We start from the raw sequence: 13,321 nt of genomic DNA on the forward strand, positions 1-13,321 counted from the left end.
CTGTATCACTGTATTTAGCATACTACCGGATGTTGTTATACATTCCTGGTCACAATGCGCTTGCTCACGTTGTAGTTTTCGATAGATGCTGCTCGCTGGTTAGGCGGACAGACCAACAACTCCACTGAACGGAATGTCGATCCATATATATATATATATCTCTTATTATAAAAGGCAGATTTTATCTGCCCCCCTTTGTCAGTTATAGAAATCTACAATATAGGATTTCTTCAATTACAATTTACCTAGCATTTTTAAGAGTAGAATGCATCGGGTCATGCCAGTTTTTTAAATTTAAACTCCAATTAAGCAAAATTTACAGAAAACTCACATTCTGGTGTGTATGTCAAATGCTTTTCTTAATGTGGTTTACACCACACGCACACGCACAGTGTGCAACGAATAAAATGAAAGTAATTCACTGTCTATCACGCTGATAGATACATGAGTAAAATGTATGGCAAGCTAAGAGATAAGAGTGAGTGAAAATGTTCTTGGAAGAGAGTAAATAGCGAGAGTGATTTGAGGAAGACTTTACATTAAATAACCGTAGTGGCTTGTATATATATATATATATATACATACATAAGACAGTAAGGTGTGATTTGAGGGAGATTTGGCTGCTATTTCTACCATGTCTAGCTGCCATGTAGGGGTCTCCCTCATAGGCTCATACATACATATATACATAGATAAGACAGTAAGGTGTGATTTGGGGGAAATTTGGCTGCTATTTCTACCAGGTCTAGCTACCATGTAGAGGTCCCCCTCATTGGCTCATATATATATACATACATAAGACAGTAAGGTGTGATTTGAGAGAGATTTGGCTGCTGTTTCTACCAGGTCTGTTAGGCCTTCTCATGTAAACTCAAGCTTTCTGATGCCTTGAACATAAGACCAAAGCAGAGAATGTATTCTTTTATTCTTCTGCTTTTTCCAGCCATTGGTCTGTGGCCATGCTGGGGCAATGCCTTGAAGAATTGTAGTTTAATGAATCAACTCCAGTTTTATTTTTGTAAGCATTGTACTTATTCTATCTGTTTCCTTTGTCAAACCACTAGGTGACAGGGATGTAAACAAACCAACATTCGTTGTCAAGCAGTGGTGGAGGACAATCACAAGCACAGACACACCACACACCAACACATACATGCATACACAATATACACATACATACATACATATATATATATGTGTGTAATATATATATTGCAGCGTGGAAGGTGTTTGTAAGCCATTTAAGAAACACACAAAATCCGTTAGATTCACTTCAACATTTACATTTAATTTGCCAAAATATTTTCCTCGCTTTGAGACCGCGACCTGTTCACTGACAAAAATATCGTGCTAACAGGTCGCGGTCTCAAAGCGACGAAAATATTTTGACAAATTAAATTTAAATGTTGAAGTGAATCTAACGGTTCTTGTGTGTTTCTTAAATGGCTTATAAACACCTTCAACGCTGCAACTGTTTTCGTTCCAGCACACGATCTCAGATCAAGTCACTTGCTATGCAAGTACATCTCTGTAACTATATATATATTTATATATATATATATATATATATAAATATATATATATGTATGTATGTATATGGTAAAAACAGTAAGATAACAAAAGAAAGAAAGAGACCTCAATATTATGTAAATAGAGGAAATCTTATATATAAAAGTGAGGTTGTGTGTCTGTCTCCTACGATTTAGATTCCTAACTACTCCCACATTTTGCGGTGCAGTTTAACCAAAACCGGGTATCTTATAGTCGTGATTCATATCGAGACCGTCTGGGTATTAGCGAGCGCGCGTCTACGATGAGTCTACGATTTAAAAAAAATTTACCATCAATTTTTCCCATTTTTAATCCATTTTTGACATATATAAGGGAAGTAACTCTCTAAAATTTATTATTAAATCTCAGAACGTAAAAAGCTACAGTAACACCCCTCCCCCTTTGTGGTTAGCCATATTGAGATGGCTATTATACTTTACATCTCTAAAAATGCTTATATAATTATTTCCCTTACAAACCCGAGCAACGCCGGGCGATACTGCTAGTATATATATATACTCTTTACTCTTTTACTTGTTTCAGTCATTTGACTGCGGCCGTGCTGGAGAACCGCCTTTAATCGAGCAACTCAACCCCAGGACTTATTCTTTTGTAAACCCAGTACTTATTCTATCGGTCTCTTTTGCCGAACCGCTAAGTTACGGGGACATAAACAAACGAGCATCGGTTGTCAAGCAATGGTAGGGGGACAAACACAGACACACATACACATACACGCATATATATATATATATATATATATATATATTAAAAAAAGGAGATGTCGAACACGAGTGGTGATATATAAAAAAGGAAATGAAGAAAATGCTGACAAATAATTGAAGTAATTTAAGTAATTTAATTAGGTGAAAGTTCTTTTTACCGGTTGCGCATTTGTTATGCTATCAAAATACATTGATAAGCATAACAAATGCGCAACCGGTAAAAAGAACTTTCACTAATTAAATTACTTAAATTACTTCAATTATTTGTCAGCATTTTCTTCATTTCCTTTTTTATATATATATATATATACATATACATATATACGACGGGCTTCTTTCAGTTTCCGTCTACCAAATCCACTCACAAGGCTTTGGTTGGCCCGAAGCTATAGTAGAAGACACTTGCCCAAGGTGCCACGCAGTGGGACTGAACCCGGAACCATGTGGTTGGTAAACAAGCTACTTACCACACAGCCACTACATACATACATACATACATACATACATACATACATACATACATACATACACACACACACACACACACACACACACACACACACACACACATATATATATATATATACACACACATACACACAAGAGGGGAGATGAAGTACCTTTAAAATATCTTGGCTTTAAAAGTATCGCGAAAGGCCTTGTTGGAGGCCCAAACCTCCTAGTTTTTTGCAGGGCTAAGAACAGTTGGAGTGCTGCAACAAGTGCGTGAACCTGATAGAGGAATATGTTGAATAAAATCATGATTCCTCATGTACTTTCTTTTACTCAAATCCAGGAAATTTTCAGCATTCCCTTACTAACACACACACACACACACACACACACACACACACACATATATGTGTATGTAGGTATATATGAATGCATGTATGTATGTTGTAGAGCTGAAAAAGAAGTAATTTCTACTCTTCTCCTCTGGAAGCCATCTACTCGCAATACCAGAGGGCGTACACTCTCCTACCCTGATGTAGTCTCCAGGGATACAGGCATCCAGCAACAGGACCTCCGTAATGCTATGATGGACTGTGAAGTCTGGCGTAACATAGTAAATTCCATTGTCTCGACCACGGTCGAACAATGATGATGATTGATGTATGTATGTATGTATGTATGTATGTATGTATAACTGGAGGAGGGATTTAGCTTGAGTAGAAAAGAATGAGATTGGTGGGAATGTAAAAAGACTGAAGAGAAACAGAAATATCTGACATGGTTACAGAAAAGGATTGATTACAACAAACTAATATTGAAGAGTATAGCGCAGCGTGATAAGTAGACCAAAGTGTCAGCCATCTTGATATGGTTGCTTAGTTCCAAACAAGCCCATATCGATCAGGAATGTGATCAAATGCATTCCAGCCGTTACCGTTCTACCCTCTCTTCACTCGTAAGTACTTATTCTTTTATTCTTTTATTTGTTTCAATCACTTGACTCTTTCAGTCACGTGACTCCTGGAGCGCCGCGTTTCAGTCGAACAAATCGACCCTTATTCTTTGTAAGCCTAGTACTTATTCTATCGCTACGGTACGGGGACGTATACCAACCAACATCGGTTGTCAAGTGATAGTGGGGACAAACACAGACACACAAACAATATATTATAATATATATATATATAATATATATATATATATGACGGGCTTCTTTCAGTTTCCGTCTACTAAATCCACTCACAAGGCTTTGGTCAGCCCGAGGCTATAGTAGAAGACATTTGCCCGAGGTGACACGCAGTCGTACTGAACCCGGGGCCATGTGGTTGGGAAGCAGGCTTCTTACCACACAGCCACGCCTGTCGGTCTCTTTTTCCTTTCCGAATAGCTGAGATACGGGAACGTAAACAAACAAGCACACACAAGCACCGGTTTGTTAAGCTTAGAACACAAAAAAGTGCACACAGATTAACACGCGCATGCACACACAAACGTATGCGCTCGCACACATACATAAGTAAATATAATCACTCGTAAGCACAAATACATATGTATGCATACATGTATAAATGTACGCGGCGGACTTCAACTCAGTTTTCGGCAACCAAACACATTTAAGTCTTTAAACGAAGTGAGGCTATAATAGAAGCCATTTGTTCATGGTGCCACACGGTATGATTGAACTTGAAACCACATGGATTCGAAGCGAATCTGAACCACACAAGCATGCCTGCACCTATATATATATATATTATATATATATATATATATATATATATATATAATACACACACACACACACATATAATATATATATATAACGGGAAGCTTTATGAAAATAACAAAAGACGAAGGCAGGTGGAAGACAAACGAACAATTGTATTAGTATGGCGCTCAGGAAATATAAATAAAACAAGTCTTTAACGTTTCGAGCCTACGCTCTTCAACAGAAAGAAGAGACAAGAAGCAGAGAAAAACAAGAAAGAAGGAGAGAAAAAAAATGCGTGCAGTAGCTAACGAATCAACATGGCGATCTGATTCGGCCAGAGGTCAAAGATCAAACACGAGACGCGAGAGCGAAATAAGGGAGATAATAGGGTTGATAAAAGGGTTGAGTGACCAGCTAAAAGTGCGTGGGAGGGGTCTGGATGTGTGTATGTATAGGGTTGGTGTATGTATTAGTATGTATACGGGTGTGTGTGTGGGTGTGTGGGTGTGTGTGTGTGTATGAGAGAGTATTAGTGCGTAAGATTGGTCTGGACGTGCGTATGTATGGGGTTGGTGTATGTATTAGTATGTATTAGTATGTATTAGTACGTATGGTATGTATAGGTGTGTGTGTGTGTGTGAGAGAGAGTATAAGTGGTATTGCGGGGTCTGGACGTGTGTATGTATAGGGTGGGTGTAAGTATTAGTATGTACTAGTATGTATTAGTACGTATTCGATGTATTAGTTGGTGGGTGTATTAGTATGGCACATCATATGTGATGTGATGTGTTAAAGTCATGTGGTGTAGTGAGGAGAAGAGGGGGAGGGGGGGGGGAAGAGGGGAAGTGAGGAGAAGAGGGGGAGGGGGGAAGAGGGGGGAGAGAAGGGGAGGGGAAGAAGAGGGGGAGGAGAAAAGGGGGAAGAGGAGACGATGGGGAGAAGGAAGGTGAGGAGGGGGATATGAAGGAGGAAAGAGGGAGAGGGGGAGAGAGAGAAGGGGAGAGAGGGGTGAGGGAGCAGAGGGAAGGGAAGAGGGAGGGAAAGAAAGAGGGAAGAAGGGGGAAGGGGAGTAGGGGTGAAAAGGATGAAGGACTGAAGAAGAGGAAGTAGGGGTCGGGGGGGAGAAAGGATAGGTGAGGAGGGGGGGAGAGGGGGGTTAGATGAGGAGGGGGGGAGGAGTTGAGACCAAATGGCGTATAAGAGCGAAGAGAGAAGATTAATTCCTGTCACGGCGCAAACGGGAATCGGATGGCCTCTGTGTATATATATATTATATATATATAAAAATTATTAGAGACAAAACCACTATTTGCAAAACAAACAAAGGAAAGACTTAATCAATACATAAAATTTTAATAAATAGTCAAAAAAACCGCCACTACAATCGTTTCTGTCTTGATCGACAATCTTCAGGTGGACTTCCAATAAGTCAGTTTCAAATTATGAAATTATATATAAATATATGTATGTATATATATATGTATATATATTATATATATATATGTATATATATGTATAATATATATATATATATATATATATATATATAGATATAATATATATATATATAAATATATTATATATATTATATATAATATATATATATATATATATATATTATTTATATGATATATATATATATATATTATATATATAATATATATATATACATATATATATATATATATAATATATATATATATATAATATATATATATATATATATATATAATTATTATTTGAGGGAATAAAATCCAAACTTACAAGTAAAAAAATTCAATTTAGAAATACTAAATCAATTTTCTAGATGGGTGTAATTTAATTGTTCACTTTGAATTGATAAAAGGTAGGTTTTTTATAATTTAATTATATATATATATATAAAAGGGTAAAGACCCCTTCGGTCATGAATGACCATGGGATTGCACCTAGAAAGTTACCCTCCAGACACAAGTCCGGGCAAGGTTGTTTATGGAAGACCAGCAGTCGCCCATGATACCAGCCTCCCCTCTCCACGCCACCAGTGTTATCCAAGGGAAAGACAAAGGTCGATACAGCTTGGCACCAGTGACGTCGCAACTCTTTCTACAGCTGAGTATAATATATATATATATATATATATATATATATATATATATATATATATATATAATCCGTTCTGTGTGTCTGTTTGTGTGCTTATAACTCGAGTATTGTTCATCCAATAGCGCTGAAATTTTAAACATTGAACACATGGAGAACGGGGCGTTCCATAATCTAAAAAGATTTTCAAAATTGTTAGTTTCAAAATGAGAATCGCTAATTTTGTAATCTTTTTGTCCTGTTTGTTCCGCCATTAAAAGCAACCAGTTGCTCAGACAACCGGCACATACCATTTCGTTAGCAACAAGGGGAGTACAGGGTGACAGTCAGCCCAAACCGTCGCTATGCTGTCTCTCTTCTTTCCCCTCTCTCTCTGTCTCTCTTATGATGTCGGATTCCGCCTGAAGTTGTATATTTATTGTGTTAATATTCGTTATCAATCAATTGCCCTTATTGAGAAGAAACAATCAAAAGTAACTACCACATACAATCACTAAATATCTCCACTACTTAATACCGTTCAAGTTAACCCTCTTCACTTTTACAGCTGACATGAAAAGCTATGAGGAAAAGCAGTCATTTTAATTGAAAAACTTCATTGCTATTAAAACGCGTAAAATCTTTAGTTACAGTTTCTCATTAAAACTACATAATAGGCAGAATTGTCGGATTAAGATAGTAGGATGTTTTGAGGGAGATTTGGCTGCTATTTCTACCAGGTCTAGCTACCATGTAGAGGTCTCTCCCTCATTGGCTTATCCATACCTATATACATAAAATCGGAATAAAATACTTAAAACAACAGGTGTCAAATAGAAAAGCCAAGGTCCATGCGGTGTCATGCGCCCAAAACATTTCCAAGTTCTTGCCTAATGTGAGCCCAGAGCAATTTCTTATCTCTTACACTATTTCAGTATTACGTCTGTATTGTAATGTAAGATTCTGTCATATATGTATATATATTCCTTATGCTTTCCAAAACCGAGTCACAGATTTTGACGTATGGAGTATCAAAAGATTCAGCACTATTTTGGCCACAAATTAAACTTAATTTTCATTCACATATATGCATTTCAAAAATTTAACAACCTTTTCCATAAATCAACTATCGTAAACATTTTATACGATGACGTCACCTTTTCTACATGTATCTTAAAAGACATCAATCATCACGGCACACACCTTCACTCACTCACTCTATCTCTCTCTCTCACCCTCTTTCTCTCTCACATACACACGCACACGCACACACACACACACACGCGCGTCCATTTCATACGGACGTACATACACCTTTCCACTGTCTTTCTCTGTTTTTTTTTTTCGCTTTCTCTTCTTTCAATTTCTGCTCTCTTCAAATAAATTTTTACAGATACAACTGCTTACACAGCTAGGGATTAATGAATAATTTCTTTCTATGTTCATAATTTTTTGTTTACAATATTGGAAGAAAATATGCCACAAAAGAAAAGACGTAATCTCTCCAGAAACAAGTATAAAGCAAGAAGTGTAGAAAACAGAAGGCGAGAGTCTGAAGAGAAAAGCTAGATGAGATTTTATCAAGATCAGCAAATGCATGTTGCAGCACTTAATGCCGGATCATTAAATCAACGTTTTAATGATTAGACAGAGGTTCAATAGAATAGCTCTCAGAAACAGATTACGTACAAATTCATTCTTCACAACCCCTGAAGCTGTTTTCTTATATGATCCATCCCATTCTTATAAAAATAATAACTCTGTCCAAAATAGAATAATAACTCTGCTGTGCTAAACACAAATTGTCTTTTCTGTTGAGCTTTAAAATTTTCAAATGAAACAAATGGTATGTGCTGCTCAGGCGGTCAGGTAAGATTGTCAGCACTATTAGCTCCTTCTCAACCTCTCATGGATCTTCTAGGAGGCCTTTCCGTCCAGTCAAAGGATTTTCTGAACAATATTAGACAATACAACTCTGCAAATGACGTCGTTTGGTGCATCTAAGAAGATAGATAAGCAGGAATTTACGACAGCGTCAAAGCTCAAGGGCAAGACTATCACCTCATTCGTTCCCTGTTACCCACAAATATATATTTATATATGTATATATATATACATGTGTGTGTGTATGTATATATATATATATATTATATATATTATGCATGTATATGTATGTGTATATATATATATATATATATTGTATGTATATATACTATATATATATATATATATATATATGTGTGTGGTGTGTGTGTGTGTATTCTTTTATTCTTTTGTTTCAGTTACTTGACTTCGGCCATGCTGGAGCACCACCTTTAGTCGAACAAATGGACCCCAGGACTTATTCTCTGTAAGCCTAGGATTTATTCTATCGGTGCGTTTTGTCGAACGGCTAAGTTACGGGGACGTTACCACACCAACATCGTTTGTCAAGCGATGGTGGGGGACAAATACAGACACAAACACACCACACACACACACATATCCCGAGCCACGCCGGGTATCTCTGCTAGTATATATATATATATATAGATATATATATATGTATATATATATATATATATATATATATATATATATATATATATATATATATATATATATTATATATATATACATACATATGGGTGTTACGGTAATGAGCTTGCTTCCAAACACATGGGTCGTAGTTCAGTCCCACTGCGTGGCACCTTGGGCAAGTGTCTCCTACTATAGCTTCGGGCTGACCGAATCCTTGTGAGTAGATTGTGGTAAGAACGGAACCTGAAAGAAAACTGTCGTATATATATATATATATATTATATATATATATATATAATATATATATATACGACAGTTTCTTTCATTTCCGTCCCAAATCTACTTGCCCAAGGTGCCACGCAGTGGGACTGAACTACGACCCATGTGTTGGGGATCAAGCCTATTACCACACACCCATATGTATGTATATATATATATTATATATATAGATATATATATATATATATATATATTATAGTATATGATATATATTATATACATATAATATATATATAATATATATATACATATATACTAGCAGAGATACCCGGCGTGGCTCGGGATTAAAATGGCATAGTTTGTATATAATACATTACAGTTATGTTGAAACAAGTGATATGGAAAAGTGCAGCATTGACAACAAAACTATTGTGGAGTAAATGGTGGGCTAATTCGGCTAAGCAAGATGCTATGCGTCCGTTTGGAGTATTTCAGGCCTTAACCTGTCGGGCTTTAAGCTCTATATGTTTAAGCTCTATAAACACTAAGTAGAGATAGAAAAACAAAGAAGGCAATACCACACCTTTGGCTGGACACGAACCACGTATTTAATTTCGGTTTCTCATATTTATATGTATGTATGTATGTATGTATGTATGTATGTATGTATGTATGTATAAAGTTAATCCAAACATGAAAACACAAAGAGCACAACAACGCGAGGACGTGGAACAAGTATAGTATTATTGGACGCTCAAGAAAGGCAAGAAAGAAGGAGGATTTAACGTTTCGATCTGAGCTCTTCGTCAGAAACATAGGAAAAAAGAAAGATCCAAGGAAGGCAAGACAGAGGGAAAAAAATCGCCAACGATACACACGCGGTCACATTTTGAATGACCGGAAGGGAATGGGTGAAAAAAAAGTTCTTTCAGATAGGAGAGTGCAAGAGAAGGAGGTATGTGTGTATATGTGTGTGCGCGCAGGTCTCTGTGTGTGTGTGTGTGTAATGGTAGCACATGTGTGTGTGTGTGGTTGTGGCTGTTAATCTATGTGTGTGGTTGGGCTTATATTAAATATAATTAAATGATGAACGGTAAAACGATAGATACGTAGTTTGTGTCCAGCCAAGGATGTGGTATTGCCTTCATTGATTTTTCTATCTCTACTTAGTGTTTATAGAGCTTAAACATAGAGTTTACTGGCCTAATCGGTAGAGGTGCCGACAAAATGCTTAACGACGACGTTGTTAAGTCGTTATTTTCTTTTGAGTTCAAATCCCGACAAGGTTTGACTTTGCCCTTTCATCGTTCCTGGAAGTGGATCATTAGCGATAAAATAATGTACTAATTAATTACTGGGATGGATATAATTGATTACACTCCCGCCTAGCACATAATCTGTGGTCTTGTGCCTGTATCGGAAATCCAAACAGCAAGGAGTAACCCCACCCTATCCAGATGGTCTCTCGATGAGGCAGAAATGGTAGCAAAATCTCTCTCAGATTGTATCTAGCCGTGTTCGGATGGAAAACGCATTAAATACGCAGTCTCGTTTATCCTTAATAAGACAGACGGTCATGGTCGGAATGCCTTTAATCGTAAGCCTAAGTAATCAGAGTTGACCTGGTGCTGCAGAGCAACAACAACAGCAGCAGCAGTCTAAAATTTGGTAAATTAATTCAATTCGTACTATGTAAAAGCATCGTACGAACTAAGTTAAATAGCTTTAAGTATTAGCCAAGCCAAATAATTAACTAATTAACGTATCATCTAACCTACTAACTAACTAATTATTTAACAAGTGGAGTAAAATAAGTAAATTAATTGTAATAATAGTATTAGTCGTCACTTAATGGATATCTGTGGGAGTTTTAGTTAGATGTCATTCAGTGAAAACATGTTAGCAATAATTCCGGTTTTAGTTAGTAAATATTTAACTTAGTGTTAGGGTAACCCTTGTTTCATTGTTCTGTACATATTTCCGCCTGACACCAACGTAGAGGAATGTCTAAGCTTATCACTAAACTTCCTTCTTAAGCTTTAAATCGTATCGTTTTCCCTTTCCTCAAATATTTGGTGTTGTTATACTCCATACAAAACATTCTCATATTACCACTCCTTGTCAAAAGACCTGTAATATCCGTAATTAATTAAGGCGTTGAAGATGACAAAATCGTTTGCGTGTAAAATAAAATGTCTAGCGGTATTTTTTCTTTCTGGTTCTTTACATTCTGAGTTCAAATTCCGCTGCGGTCGACTTTGCATTTCATCATTTCAGGATCGATAAAGTAAAGTACTAGTCAAGTACTTGTGTCGAGGTCATCGACTTGCTCCTCCTCGTAAAATTGCTGGCCTTTTGCCAAAATAATAATAATAATAATAATAATAATATAATAATAATAATAATAATAACAATAATAATAATAACAACAACAACAACAGCAACAACAACAATAATAATAATGCCCTGATGCACTACCAGGCAGCGGCTCTCATGTCTGGTGATCTTAACAGATTGGAAGTGTTATCATGTACATTGTTTTGTCTTGGTATAAAAGATGGGTTACAGCAAACATTCTGCTCAATAGCACAGATTTGCTTGTCAGTTTTTTTTACCTTAACCAGTTGAGCATGTCCCTTAGTGGCTGACGATATGTGTTGAGAGGGATTCTTTGGGGTTTGAATAATTCACCTCTGGAGACATAGGTGTTTCATTCAACATCCTTAAACAACCCTTATTCAGGGACCGTTTGAGCGGGATGGGTTACTCAACCTGAAGAAAATTCTAACTGGGCCCCACCTGCAAGGTCATGTGCTGTTTATCTTGATATGAAATCCACCATGTCCGCGCACTATGGTTGTGATGCATGTGCCTGGTGTAACCTTTATCAGACGGTAGTCATGATGGGTATATTGGGCTTCGTATTTTTTACCCACCAGTGTCCCTTTGATGGCATGAACTGCTCTCTCACTCAATAATAATAATAATAATGATGATGATTAAATATTTGGGCGGAAAGCTAACAGAATCGTTACAGCGCCGAGCAAAATACCCAGTGGTTAGTCCACGATAGTTTTACCGGAAAGACAAGATCGTGGAAATCCATACTATCGACATGACCTAGTAATAATCACATCCAAATCATGTGCGAATTATATCCGAATCTTGTTCAAATTATACCCCAGAAAGTTTAAATGATAGAAAGGAAAATGAAAAGGGAGACAATAAAACGCTGAAGGAACTACACGTTGGATAATGTAACCCTAGATCAGTGTTTCCCAAATTGGGTGGCACTGTCCCCCGGGGGCGGCGGAACGATCCAGTGGAGTGTTGGAGAAATGTGGGGGCGAGAATGATGGGGGCGAGAATGGGGTAGCGATGGATGTAGAAACATCAAATTAATGGGTTAAGTTTTTATAACAGCAATTATAGCAACAACTAAATAAAAACGCACCAAATCACCCAGTGATTAATTATGCAACGATTTCCAAACAGGATAGAATATATAGCGGATGAAATAGTTGTGCATCCTAAGTTCCGTCTGTTCAAATCCTCAGCAATCCAATGCGTCACGGTAGAAGGAATTTCTCGTTTTGAATTTAGTTGGTAATGTTGTTTGCTAATTTACTCTTTTACTCTTTTACTTGTTTCAGTCATTTGACTGCGGCCATGCTGGAGAACCGCCTTTAATCGAGCAACTCGACCCCAGGACTTATTCTTTTGTAAGCCCAGTACATATTCTATCGGTCTCTTTTGCCGAACCGCTAAGTTACGGGGACATAAACACACCAGCATCGGTTGTCAAGCAATGCTAGGGGGACAAACACAGACACACAAACACACACACGCATATATATATATATACATATATACGACGGGCTTCTTTCGGTTTCCGTCTACCAAATCCACTCACAAGGCTTTGGTCGGCCCAGGTAGAAGACACTTGCCCAAGGTGCCACGCAGTGGGACGAACCCGGAACCATGTGGTTGGTAAACAAGCTACTTACCACACAGCCACTCTAATATTATTTATTATTATTATTTTAATCACATAGTCCCATTTGAACACAAATATTGCACATTC

The sequence above is a fragment of the Octopus sinensis genome, linkage group LG16 (assembly GCF_006345805.1).
Source record: "Octopus sinensis linkage group LG16, ASM634580v1, whole genome shotgun sequence".
Classification (NCBI taxonomy): domain Eukaryota; kingdom Metazoa; phylum Mollusca; class Cephalopoda; order Octopoda; family Octopodidae; genus Octopus; species Octopus sinensis.